The sequence below is a fragment of the Phyllostomus hastatus genome, unplaced genomic scaffold, assembly GCF_019186645.2.
Source record: "Phyllostomus hastatus isolate PE091 unplaced genomic scaffold, TTU_PhHast_1.1 phas_scaffold_501, whole genome shotgun sequence".
NCBI lineage: Eukaryota > Metazoa > Chordata > Mammalia > Chiroptera > Phyllostomidae > Phyllostomus > Phyllostomus hastatus.
In genome coordinates this window covers 6,475,527-6,489,596 of record NW_025334033.1, presented here as the reverse complement: position 1 = coordinate 6,489,596, position 14,070 = coordinate 6,475,527, and the positions used below count along the sequence as shown (strand labels likewise).

At 41.1% G+C, this 14,070-nt stretch overlaps 1 pseudogene; it reads left to right on the top strand.

Moving 5' to 3' along the window:
* The first annotated feature begins 13,283 nt into the window (after positions 1-13,283).
* On the top strand, positions 13,284-13,817 carry LOC123808537 (annotated as a pseudogene).
* The last annotated feature ends 253 nt before the right edge of the window (positions 13,818-14,070 follow it).

Here is a 14,070-nt window from a genome sequence, read left to right as displayed (position 1 = left end):
ACTGAGAAAAGGTAGGAAGATACAGTCTGGGTGGGTATCAGGGTTTTAGTTTAAGAGGTAGAATAGTTTTAGAAAATAGCAAAGAACTAGATTTGGAATAAGTAAATTGCTGAAGTAGAGTGAATAGTCAAGGAACTGTGGTCACATAGGTTGTGCACATGGACATCAGAGTCATCTGGAACCTAGAATTATGACAGGACTAGAGAAGAAAGGAGGGTAATAAATGTGAGCCTGTTGCTCAAATACGTGATAAATGTGACTAGTAACTGGAAAGTGAATAATAACAATGACAAAGGAAAGAGTGCGAGACACAGATGGCTGGTATAACCCTTAAAGAAGGTGTTTTTCTACAAAGGAGGGTGGGTAGTAATCTGAGGGCAGCAATGTCAAGCAAGACATATATGGTTTCTATCCCTCATTTTATCATATGGACAGTGAGACAACAAGTGACATAGCACTGGGTGGGAACACGCCAGTAGAGGGAGTGTTCTGGGAGTGAGATAGAAGAAAGGACACACAACCAGAGGGGCTTGCATTTTGCATAGTGGTGAAGGATGACAGTGAATGACAGGCATGGTTGAATTAACTGGTTTCAAGATGCTGCCTGGATTTCTGCCATCAAATGGCTTTTAGACTGGCAGAGCCATTATTAGGTCCTGGGGTGTCTGAGACAGGATGACATATGTTGTTTGTGTCCCCGTCAGTGATCTGCTGCCTTCAGAGAGTAGTTGGTTTTTGTTTCAGTCAAGTCCAATTCAAAGGATGAGAAGTACATTTAGGCCAACATGAGATTGGAAAAAACTTCCAGCATTGGCAGAACTCACTCGGGCTTTGCTAGAGAAAGCTGACGTGATTAAGCTCAGGCTGTCCTATCCCTAACATTTGTGGGACCGGGAGCAAAGGACAAATGAAGGCCCCCGGTCTGTGGTTCACCTCTTTGTCTTCACAGCCCTGGCTTTGTTCTGGAACAAGAGGAGTCCTGGGGATTCCCCAGCCCTCACATTCAAGCTCTGTCCACTAAATCCTGGCAGCTGCCTCTTGGCTGTCGGTCAGGCCTAGGGGAGAGGACACTGTTGGCTCTGTCCTTGCCTGGGAGGACTGTCCTGGGAAAAGGTCCAGGCAGGATTGGAAATGAGCTCCAGGCCATTGGTTGGGCAGGGAATTCTGAGGTTCTGGGTGCCTAGGTTATTGCCTAAATATGGGGGAATATGGGCCTCAGATTGGTACGTGTTCATGAACTCCTTGCCCCTTGGGAAGAAGCACAGCCAGATGATGACTGAAAGGGCCCGTCCAGATGACAGGCATAGTGCTGGGGCCCACAGGCCCGAGTCTAAGGGTGGCCCTGAGTTCATGTCAAGGTGAAGCAATGCTCTAGAGATTTGTTGGCCTGAATAAAGCTCAGCATTTGGTAGAAAGCAGTGACACAGTTAAATTAGAGCAATTCCTTTACCCTCTTCCTGCTTCTTTCTCCTCTCCAGTTTCATTCTGCAGAGGAAACCAATGAAAATGGATGATATACTCTTCCATACATTTGCATATGTTGTTTAATAATTGCTTTTTTATCATCAACATATCATGGATATATTTATCAGTTGGTAGACATAAATATATTTTAAATGGTAACCTAATTTTTTTAGTAGTAGAGTTACTATTTTTTATTTAACCTGCATTAAGGTTGTTTCTAAATGTCTTCACTATTATAAACAATGTTGAAATTTACCTTTTCATGTAACATATCCTTATTGAGTACCTACCGTACCCGGAATTGTTTTATCACTGAAGGTGCAAGAACAATGACAGCAAAATGGAGGTTCATACCCCTGGGGCAAGTCAGACCATAAACATAATTAAATTCTATAGAATGTCATATGAGGGTAAGTGCTATGAATAAAAATAAAACAGGGAAGGGCAATAGCCGTGCTGCAACTGTAAATAAGATGGGCTACGGAAAAATATTTCTGAGAAGATGAGGTCTGAGCCAAGAACAGAAGAAGGTGAGGAGACAGAGGTAACAGATGCCTGAAAGACAGCGTGCTTCAGGCAGAGATCAGTAGTGATCTCTTCATGTTCTTGGGTTAATATTTCTATGGAAAAGATTATGAGATGTGTTGTAGTTGGGTCAAAAGGCAGGTGCATTTTAAATGTAACTAATTTATATCTCTATCAGCCATGTCTATAGTGACTCTTGCTAAGGCCCTTGAAACCAACTATTTTGGTGGCAAAAATATTTGGTAAGGCTTTCAAGTAAGGGGATGTACCTCCAAATGAACCTGATTTATAGAAAATAGTCTCTGAATTGTTTTCTAAGGAGATTCTGTTTAGGTAGCTGAAAAGCTTTTACTGATTGGTTGTTGCTCTTGTATATTTTGGAAGATAATGCTTCATCATGAATGTGGCAAGTATTTTCATGCCTATAGCATGAAGTCCCCAGGGGGTGGTGGAGCCACAAGGTGGAAGTGTCGTGAGCTGCTGCATGGCATCATGGAGAGCTGCCTGCTGACCAGCAGCACTTCCTTTAAACTGAAATAAACTTGTCTTACAAGCAACTGAAGTGTTGTTGTTTATCAGGGCAGCTTAACCTAGCCTAATTAATGTTTTGGGTTTTCTAGGTAAATAATCCTATCATCTGGTAAAAGTATGATATACCAGTTTCTTTCTTTGTAAGAAACTGCCAAACTACCTTTCCAAGTGGCTGCACCCTTTTGCATTCCTACCACCAGTGACTGAGAGTCAATGAATGACCTGCTGCTCGATGTTTCTGCCAGCGTTTAGCATTGGCAGTGTTTTGGATTTTAACCACTTTAATAGGTGGGTAGGAGTATCTCACTGTTGTTTCCTGACCCCATTTTAACACTGTCTAAAAAATGTCTTTGCTCAGAGAATCTTTAAATGCCCCAGACTTAATTATGTTTTCCACCCTCTCTACTGCCATGTATGTGTTGAGAAGCACAATGAGAGTAGAGAACCTGAAACAGAGGGAAATAAAGTAAGCAATTTTAGGCTCCTGGGCACAATTCTGTGTGTGTGTGTGTGTGTGTGTGTGTATGTGTGTGTGTATGCGTGCACATGTGCTCACACTAAATAGTTATTTTTACTTTTGTTCAGTAACCCAGAAATCTATCCAACTTTCAGAAGACAATTCAAGAACATATAGAAAGGTTGATAGAGTAATTCAGTGGCCTATGGGGAGGCTTTCCTCATTATTTCTAGTAATTTCATAATCTCAGGTATTATCTATTTATTGTTTAATGAAAAGGAGTTATAAGAAGGAAGGTGATTAAATAAAAATTTCTTAGGAAGATTAAGAATAGTGGACCTAAAGAGAAACCAAAGATATCTGGTGGCCCATTACAGCATCTTGAAAACTGGGTAGGTAGGTTTAGAAACCCTTTTATATGAGAAAATATTCATGAAGCAAAAAGCAAGTAATATTCAGGAGACTTTAAGTTTAGGAGGATTGAATGATAGATAGAATAATGCCTTCCTGAAGGTATAAGTACCTTAATCTCTAGAACCTGTGAATATATCACCTTCCATAGCAAAAGATTTTGCAGATGTGATTAAATCAACAGCCTTCAGGTGGAGAGATTATCCTGGTGGGACCAGTGTAATCACAAGGGTCTTTGTAAAAGGGAGACAAGATGGATGCATCAGGCAGGAAATCTGGGGACAGGAGCAGTGGCCAGAGAGGAAGAAAGAAGATACACCGCTGGGTTTGAAGATGGGGGAAGGGACCGTGACCCAAGGAATGCAGCTTGCCTGTAGAAACCAAAAAAGGAAATGGATTCTCCCATAGAGCCTCCTTCTGTCACTCAGGAAATTCCAAGAGTTTCAGAAACTTGTTTATCAGGAACTGGAGACAAAGACCAAATATATATATATTTCTTATTATAATCACAATATCACAAGCAGCAATAGAAATCAAGCAATAATTGTTTTTCTTAAAGTTTGGTATTGGGCAAAATAAAATAGAAAGAAATACTATTAGTGTGAGCTCCAGGAATCTTGACAAGAGTGTTTTGTCTTTTTGCTATTTTCAGTTATTATGTGTTAAAGTAATAGAATGGCTATCAAACTCAATGATTCAATAGAATGACTATGAAACTCAACACGTGTCATAGGCTGGATTAAGAAAGGTGAGGAGACACCAAGCCTTCATGCCTGTCTAGTATCCCTGGGTGCTAGCAAATTCGCAGAGGTGACTAGAGCTTGTGCCTCTTCCCTGATGATGAAAGTGTGCCTATTAGTGATTTACTGCCTCTTGGCTCCACATCCCCCTGCACTGTCATGCTTGAAATGGATTTTGCAAACATTTCTTCTTTACCTCCTGGCACCATGTTAAGTTTTGTCAATAGAGGGCAAAGAGGGAACCCTGCAGGCAGAGGCTTTTCTTCCCAGTTCAGACGAGCTTTTCTCTTCTCGCTCCTGTGGTGTTTGGCCATTCTGCCACAGAAAAGCCCATGGAGGTGACGGCCAGCGGATTTCAGTGGTCGCACTGCAGGCAGCTTCCTAGAAAGCTGGCTTCTCTGTGAGCTAAGCGGCATAGCTGTGGGTGGCTTCCAGGTGAGTTCTGTGGGTGCCCCTGACAGCTTCCCAGTGAATTCCACAGCTACCTCTGCTGGCAGATTCCACTGGTGCCCAGTGATGGTTCTCTGTCCTCCAGCCTTTGCTCTCTGACTGCAGAGCAGCTTCCGTTCCAACCAGTAGGCTACCCCACAGCTCTCTAACCCACGCTGATTGCCAGCCTCAGGGCAGGGGCCCTTCCTTCCTTGGATTCTCTCACTCAGACCAAGGATAATCTTTAGAGTTCTCTTCATCACGTTTAGGTAGCTAACCCCCTGTAAATAGTTAATATTAAAACTTTCCTGTTTAAATTACTACGGGGTTTCTGCCTCTTGACTGGCCTTTGGCTAATATTAGGACAGGGAGCCCAGGAAAGAATTAGTGTTCTGCATGGGGCTAAGTTTACACATTAACTTCGCTTCCCTTCAGAATCCTCATCACAGTGTCATTTTTCTTTTGGATGTACATATGTTGTTGTAGCTTGGATTTTGATGTTGCTTACAAACCTCTCCTGAGTACATTTTGTGTGCTTGAGAACTAATCAGAGTATCTAAAAGCAGTGCATAATGAACAGTGCCCACACACGCACACAGTCATTTCATTAGGAGCCGAGGCAATAGGCTCTAGCCCCAACCCTGACTTGGAGAGTAGAAGAGAACATCAGCGAGAAATCACTCTGAGCTTTTCTACTACAGAGTTTGATTAGACAGAGTTAAGATATTTTCAGCTCAAAGGCTCTATGAAGTTTGATCTAAGTGGTATGAACATTCAAACAGCAAAATGTTAGTGACATGATGGGACAGTTTTGAAGGCTAAGCGTAGATTTTGGAGGGGAGAGGGGTGCCTGTGACTGTGAGACACAGAATAACCACTGAGCATGAGGAGAGATGTTCTGATCTGGAAGTTACTCTCCTTGCACCAAATGCGGGGAAATCTAGAAAAATCTTCTCATCACAACAGTGGCAGGTAGAGGCTGTCTCTAGGCAACTGCATAGCCAATATTTTATTTGGAGTTGGAGTCATTACACAGAAACACATGGAAACAGATGTAAAGTTAGATAAATGTTGTTGATATTTCTTTTATTTTAAAGTCCAAGTTAAGCATTTGTAGATTGGAAGACTGGGAATTTTTTTTTTATCTGCTGTTCATAAAAGCAGATCAATGTGAATCGGGTTAGTTTGACATTTTTAAAAAATCAGCTGATTATGAAAAAGCCAGGACAACTATGAAACAAAAAGATTGTGTGCTGGGTAATCAATGGTATTAGACCTAGTGAATCACTTCTAGCCAAGAAGTGATGGGACGTCACTTCTGAGATTGGTTTAAAGAAGCTGTTGACTTCCATCTTCTCCTGCTCCCTTGACCTCATACTCTGATGATGCCAGCTGCATGTTGTGAGCTTCCCCATGGAGAAGCACATGGGACAGGGACCTGGGGGCAGCCTCTGGCTAACATTAGGAAGAATCTCAGGCCCTCAGTCTGCTAGCTGTTGGAGTGATGCACTTAATACACCCCTTGGTGTTAACAGGTTCATAGAGCTGACTAGAGCTTATGCCTTTTCCGTGATGATGAAAGCATGTCTGTTATTGATTTAACCAAGTGCTCCCTCAGTTTTTCTCATTCAGGTGTTAAGATGAGACCACAGCCCACACCTTGGTCATAGCCTGGTAAGAGCCTTTGAGGCAGAGATGCCAACTAAGCTGTGCCCAGATTCCCGACCCACAGAATCTGTGAAAAAATAAGTGTTTGTTGTTTTAAGCCATTGTTTTGTTATGCAGCAATACAGAATTAATATAAATGTATAAAAATAGCATATTAGTTTCCTATGGCTGATCTAACAAATTGCCACAGACTTGGTGACTTGAAACAACAGAAGTTTATCCTCTCACAATTCTGGAGCCCAGAAATCCAAAATCTGTATCGCTGGGCTGAAACCAAGCTGTCAGCAGGGTTGCACCCCCTTCAGAAGCCCTAGGGGAGAATCTTTTCCTCTTCCAGCTTCTGGTGGCTGCTGCATTCTTTGCTTTTGACCACATCACTGCAATCTTCAAGGTCAGCTCCTTTAAATCTGTTTCATCCTCAAATGGGCTTTTCCTCTGTGTGTATGCACGTGTGCATGTGTGTGGAATCACCCTCTGCCCTCCTTTTATAAGGATACCTGTAGTCATATTTATAACCCACTCAGATAATCCAGATATTCCCTTTATCTCAAGATCTTTACCTTAATAACATCTCCAAAAATGCTTGTTCCATGGAAGGCAACATTTACCAGTTCCAGGTTTTTGGATATGGATATCTTCTGGAAGACCATCTTTCAGCCTACCACAAATAGCTAACATTTTAAAACTCTTATTAAGCTCTAGATACCTTGGTAGACACTTTAGATGTATTTTCATTTACATGCATTTTATTTACATGGATAATCATCCCTCCTTTGTGTACAAAGAAGCCAAGTGTCAGAGAATATAAGTCACTTGACTATGTTCACATGGCCGATAAGCTGTGACTCCAGGGTGAACCCAAGCAGTCTGACCTCCAACTTTGTACCCCTGACTGCTGTGTTGTATTGCCTCCCTATAGGTTCCTCTGCTTAACCTAACTAATTAGAGAAAAGGGTGTCTATTTTACTGCATGTAATATATTCAGTGAGTTCTTATTAACATTGTGTCTTTTGACATCTTTTAAATTCTTAAGTTAAATGAATACTTTCAGTTATTTATTTTATCTCATTTTATTTTTATTTTAATTGTTGTTCAAGTACAGTTTACTGCCTTTTACTCCCACTTGCAGTTATTTTTAAGGAAAGATATTTGAACTGGGAAGGCCTTACTTAACATTTAGAATAAAAATCCTGTTGTCTATTGAAGATAGACCAATGGACTCAGATCTCATGCAGAATGGATCCTGAACACAGTTTATTCCTCTTTGAATGTGCCATGTTTACTTAAAACAGTCTGTGGTGTGGAGGATCTGAAGAGTTGGAATAGCCAAAGCTTCACTTTTTTGGAGCAAGTCTCTCTAGGAAAACTGATTGCTTTGAGCACTCAGAGTCACTTCTTCATCATTAGTTTTGGGTGGATTTATTTTATATTTCCTGAGGAAAGCAGGTCTAGACACAACATCTGAATGAAAAGAGAGAAGAGGTGATGCTTGCATTGATCAATGTTCAGAATGAGAATGTAGGTAATGGATTCCAGATTAAGTTCTGCTTAACATTTGCAATGTTATTCCTTTAACAATTGCTGATTTTCCATGTATGACCTGGTAGTCTAAAAATTCCAGATCATATGGAAACTTCAGGCCTGTATAGATTTAAACTTCAGGCTTATGAATTCCTTTCCCATATGTGTCTTCATGGAAGCAGATTAAAAATTGAAGGAAGTAATAGTGTTGGAGGCCATGGAGCTATTTTTTTTTCTTGCCACTGCATTAACGATGGCATGCCCATCCCTTCTTCTATGTGACATGCCTGAGCAGGTGTGCAGATGGTTAAAGGGCTAGGGAGATGAAACTCAGATCACAGATGGTGATGCCTTGTCATGGTTCCAACGACACTTTGAACATTCTGTTCCCCCTCAGACTTACATCACTTCAGATGGCAACCTCATTTGGAGGTGAATTGTTCTTCACTTTTGTTGTTGTTGTTGGAGTTGACCTCATGCCTGGCACTGTGTAAAGTGTATTGGCCTAGTTTCTGCCCCAGAGATGACAGAGGATTTTTGGTATTTAGTGTATGCTTTGTCCTATTGATTTTAGAAAATAATGCCTCAAGAGATCCTCTGATTTTATTGAGATAGCTTAGTCACTGGTACTATTTTATTTACCTTAGTGCAGTATCTCTCCAAGGATAGATGCTTCATGAACTAAAGAAATCTAGAGTCAAATTAGTTGGGATCTTCGTGGAAAAAGAGTGTTTTGAAGGCCCATGAGGTAAAAAAAATCGACCCCCTATTACCTCTATAACCAACATGTTGACACCCATACCTTATCTCCTCAACATCTCTTTGAGTATAGCCTGGTAAATGTTTCTGGCATGCTGATAGCTTCCCACCTTAAGCTCTCTTCTTTACCTGAGGGCTTTCTTTAGCACTCTGGGAGCAGGTGCAACATATAGCGTAGGATTGTTCATGCCCTCAAGACAGCCCTCAACCACTGGAAGTTGGACGTGATAAATAAGTGCCTACACTTCCCCACCCACATCATAGTTTCTCAGAGAGTTCCCAGTAGAGCTGAGCTCCAGTTACAATAACTTGTTCATTAACATAAGCTACGTGACTGTTCTCATTTCACTGTCTCAATTTTCCCTGTGTCATTTGTGTTTCCTATTTTTTTCCTCTGACCCAAACTGCCTGTATCCAAGTTCTTATCTGAGAGTCTGCTTTTGGACAACTCCTCCTTTGGATCCATATTGAGTTTGAGAAGTCCTGGAGAGGAGACATTCATTTAATCCTCTTCCCTAAACGTATTCCATAGATCTGCTTTTTACTTTAAAATTCTGTGTATCTAATGTTCTTCACAGTATAATTCCTGAATTACTTTGGATCCTGGAGCTATCTGAGAGAGGTATTTCTTAATAGTGTCCCGTGAAAGAGAGTCCATAGATTTCCTTCCACAGCTTATTTTTGTTTTTCAGTACCCTTGGCAAAACCTCAAGGTCACAAGTGTGAAAGGGTTTAGTTGCCTCATTTTATCAATGGAAGAGCTAAGGCCTAGAGTGGTGAACTGTCATCTGGTTCAAACATCTGAGATTTCATAGGAAGTGAGCAGGCATTATTTAGCCCAGGGTTTAATAGCTACGGCTTATGGGCAAAACTCAGCCTGCTGTCTATTTTTGTATAGCCTGCAAGCTAAGAATAGTTTTACATTTTTAAATGGTTGAAAAAAATTTTATAAGGAGTATTTCATGACAGGTGAAAAGCAATGTAAATTCTAATTTTAGTGTACATAAACAAAATTTTATTGGAACACAGGCACACCCATATGTTTATGCATTGTAGCGGCAATGGCAGAGCTAGTTGTAACAGATACTGTATAATCCACAAGCCTAAGATATTTACTGTCTGATCCTTTACAGAAAAGTTTGCCAACCCCTGCTTTAGATTCTTAAAAAGCAATGAAGGGAATTGCGTGAGTCAGTATGCATATCAGTATGCATCAACAGATGGTAGCCGAGAAGTCAGGGAGCTAGGGGTTGTGCATGCGAGTTCTATTGCATGCAGCACAGCTAACACGCTTCAGTGATATTTGGACAAGTGACATTGCACCTTTAAATATCATTGCCCTCATTTATAATATGGGGAACTGGACAGAAGTCTTCTTAAACCCCATTAATGATCTGTTTTCTTAGATACCATATTTGCCTGTGTAGCATTCACTAATCAGTCACAGGGTCCAACTAATGGCCAGAGAGTTGTTTATTATTGCTCCTTCAATCTGACTTACACTGGTGTGCAAAAGTCATATCTCTAACCTACCCTGAATCCATATTTTTAGTCAACTCCTTCATCTAACTTTCACCAAACCAGTATCTCCCCTGCCTAATCACCCAGAGCCAGACACCAGGCAAGTAGAGATCACCCCTCATAGCCTAGAGGCTGCCAACATTATTCAAACTTGCCCACGCTAAGCTAATTTTCTTCCCTGCCTTGCCTTTTCCATGAAAAATAGAATCAAGGGTGTAGACCATTCTTTCTCCTCTCTTCTGCTTCTACCTCCTATTCAACTCTGGTGCTTCCCAAGGTAGCCCTATGTGGGGAGCCACACCTCTCATTTCTAGGGGACTTGTGATAACAACAACTTTTCTTTCAATAGCACTGACCTCTTCGTGTCATCACTGTCACCTCTATAAATAACGACTCGGGCACCAATTGCTTAAGCACAAATCCTTTATAATTCTGTGCAATTATCTGAGAGTTCAATGCATATAATTCTAGAACATGATCTGTTCCTGATGTTTAGCCTAGGCCAACCTTCCCTTACTGCCGCTCAGTCCCATCACTCCTCATCCACGAGCTGTGGGAAAGTGAACACATAGGCTGTGTACCCTTGCTGCACAGGGAGTCTTGGACCATTTCATATGATGTATTAGTAAGTCCTGTGGTTTGCCTCCTCGTAAATTGAAAGCTGAGATTCAGGAAAACTTTCTCATCACATCATATGGTTTTTCAGTTGTCTCTCCTCCTTATCCTGCTCTGAGTCCCTGGAGCTCCTGTGGTTTCTACTCAGCCCAGTGTGAGCTATGCTGTATTAGTTTTTCTCTAGGTGTTTTCTTTAGCAGAACATTGCCAGGTATGGCTATGTTCTTTTCAGAAAACTGTCTTTTGGTATCTCCCCATGATCATCTTCCTTTTAAGGGTCTGTCTCTTTGTGGCCCTTAGGAATCAAGATCCACTAGGGCATGGAGGGGATTGTTGGTGGCACTGATGGCAGACTGAGTATGACACAGTGGGGTGGTGGGGACTGTGGTGAGCAAGTGGCCATATACTCTGTTGGTTTAGCTGCTATTTCTCAGTTTTGAGTAATCATTGTCACATGAGAATTTTGTCCAGTGGTGACAAAACTTTTCATTGTTTTTGCAGAGAAGTCCAAAATCTAGACATTTAGATGGCAGCTCCAGAATTTTAAGTATTTGCAACAAATGTAAATAAAAAAACAAACAAACTGTGAGCTGAACAAAATGCAACCGTGAACTTGATGGAACCTGTAAGCCGTCACTTTGCTCTGTCTGATCTGTGATAAACGGGAAAATTCTTACAGACTCATTCTTGCTTGTACCCCAAGTTATCCCTTGGCTTCAGAGCTTATGACTGCCAAACCTCTTGGCCTTTGTTGATACTTGATTTTCCCATATGCCACCTTCTCAGAATCCAGCTTCTTGCTATTCTAAGGGTGAATTGGCCAATCAGATTAACTAATTAATTCCAATGGTAATTTTTCCTTAGGTCTTTCCTTCCTTCTTTGTTAAAATGTATATTTATGAATGAACATACAGAAATAATATTCATAGCAACTCTTCACTGAAGTTGGGGATTTTAAGCATGTAAAAGGATCAAAGGGCTATGAAAGACCAAAGGTGGCTCTTTGGGAATATTGGCAGGTGACATTTCATGCCACCTCCCAAATCATAGCTGTCAGTCAGCTGCTCATCTAGGGCAAGGTCCAAGTGCACTTTGGATCTGTGTCACCATGCTCATGGCTGTCACGTAGTCAGTGTCAGTCTCTGGTAAGGGCTGATTTGTAGAGGAATTTCATGAATTTTTTTTATCAGTTCTCCTTTTCTAAAGTTGAATGCTTTTTGGTGTTGACAGATACCATGTTTTTAAAAATCATTTGTTTATACACCTGGCAATTGGTTCTATTTGGCATCCTCTACATTGCTTAAGTACTATTTAGTGTATTTTATGAAACTCCCTTGAGTTTTAAAAAACATTTAATTTTTTTTAATCCCTATCTGAGGATATTTTTGCATTGCTTTTAGACAGAGTCTAAAAGTTAGTGGTGGGGAGAGAAAAAGAAACATCGTAAGAGAGAAATATCGATTGGTTGTTTTCTGCATATGCTCCAGCTGGGGACTGAACCCGTAAACCAGGCATGTGCTCTGATCAGGAACTGAACTCCTATCCTTTTGGTTTACGGGATGATACTCCAATCAACTGAGTCACACTGGCCAGGGCGAGCTTTAAAAATATTTAAATGAAAGATGAAGATTCCACAAAAAGAAGAGACAGCTGGTGAGACTTGGTTGTATGACAAGTGGAGAGCATATTTTTGGGTTGAGAAGCTCAAAACAGACTTTCTAGTCTTTTCTGCCATTGACTTGGAAGGCACCCACATGGAACCCGCCTTCTTTATTCAGTGATACCAGTGAAATGTCTGCCGTTCACATCTTCTTTCACTGCCAGCAGCACTGATGAGAACCTACTGAAGAGTCTTGGATGGTTAGTTGACCAGCTCCATCTCAGGCATAGCAAATTTCTGTGTCAGGACTGCGCAGCGTGAGTCACTCTTCTGCCCCAAGGTTGGTAAAAATTGAATCAGTAAGTTGAAGAGAACAGTGATTTGGCTCCTTTTATTCCCACTGGCAAGTGGAGTGGGGATGAAGGGTAACATGAACTCATATTTTTTTCAATGCTTATTTGCAGAATTAATGTAAGTCCCCTTAAAGGAGTGATGTCTTGACCATAGTGCTCAACTTTATCATTAATGAAAGTGAATCTGTTTTCCTTTCCTTTCTGGGTAATTTTTTTGAGGCTAGCACCACCATGTGGATAACATGGTTACAGACTTTTCTTTGGCTTGCGTAACAGGCCAAACTGTGCCTTTGGAAACATGATTTTGGGTTCTTCTTGCATATGTCTTATATCTTTTGAGTCATTGACAGCAACATAGTGATAAAAACTATTTTTTTTTCAGCACTGTGATACTGCTCTCAAGGATCTTCCACTTTGATAAAATGACTGAACCGCAAGCAGGAAGATGACAGTGGAAAATTCTTAGAGCAGCTTTGTATCAGGCAGAGTAGAAATCAGACACCTCGTTTGGAATCGGCTGATATGGACTCTTCGAGAAAGGCCAGGAGCTGTTATAGAGGCAACTTTTTGACCTTTATTGCCCAAGGGATGCAGGCTGAAGCTGAGAAAAGGAAGGGAAATAAAATCTGGTTGTAGGGTGCAAAAGGATTTTACCAAACTGTTTATGTCTGGTTTTCTCTAGAACTGAGATGGCATCCCAGGTCCAGAACCTCATCTCTGAAGAGTGTCAGGTTGCTATTAATCATGTGACATCTTATGAGCTACACATGAGTGATGCTTATTTATCTATGGCCTGTTAGTACAAGGAAGACATGGGAGCACCTCTCTTGGTTGCATTCTTTGAAGACCAAGCTGAGGTGAAGAGGGAACATGGGAAGCAGTTCCTAAGATATCTAAGAAGATGTGAGGGTAAACTCTGCCTTCTGATGAACCATAAAATTCTGCCCAAGAGGCCTGATATAGATAACTGGGGAGCTGGCATAAAGGCTCTAGAGTCTGCTCTGGAGATGGAGAACAGGTTAACCAAGCTTCTGCAGGACCTGAAGACTGTGGCTTCTGACAACAGTGATAAAGATCTGTTACGCTTCATGGGGAAGTACCTGGATAAACAGAAGAGGAACACAAGCTACCTGGAACACTAGCTTATGTATCATAAAGGATTAGAGAAGCAGGCCCAGCAGGAAGACCCACTTAAAAAGCCTGCTGCAACGTCTGTCAGGTAAAGACTAACACCTGAAGGCAACAAAGCAAGTCTTCCCACTACAGTAGATCCCAAACTCAACTACTTAAGAATCTTAATCTTCTCCATTTGACAGAAGACTGCCTTCCTTCATTGTTGGGTATACAAATAAATCTGTTTTTGCCTTATAAAAATTTTTTTTCCAACTCTTAAGAGAATGAAGAAGAAAGAACACTTAGAAACATTCCCAATAACACAGTAGGGGCGATAGAAGATTTTTTTTTTACCTCCATAGT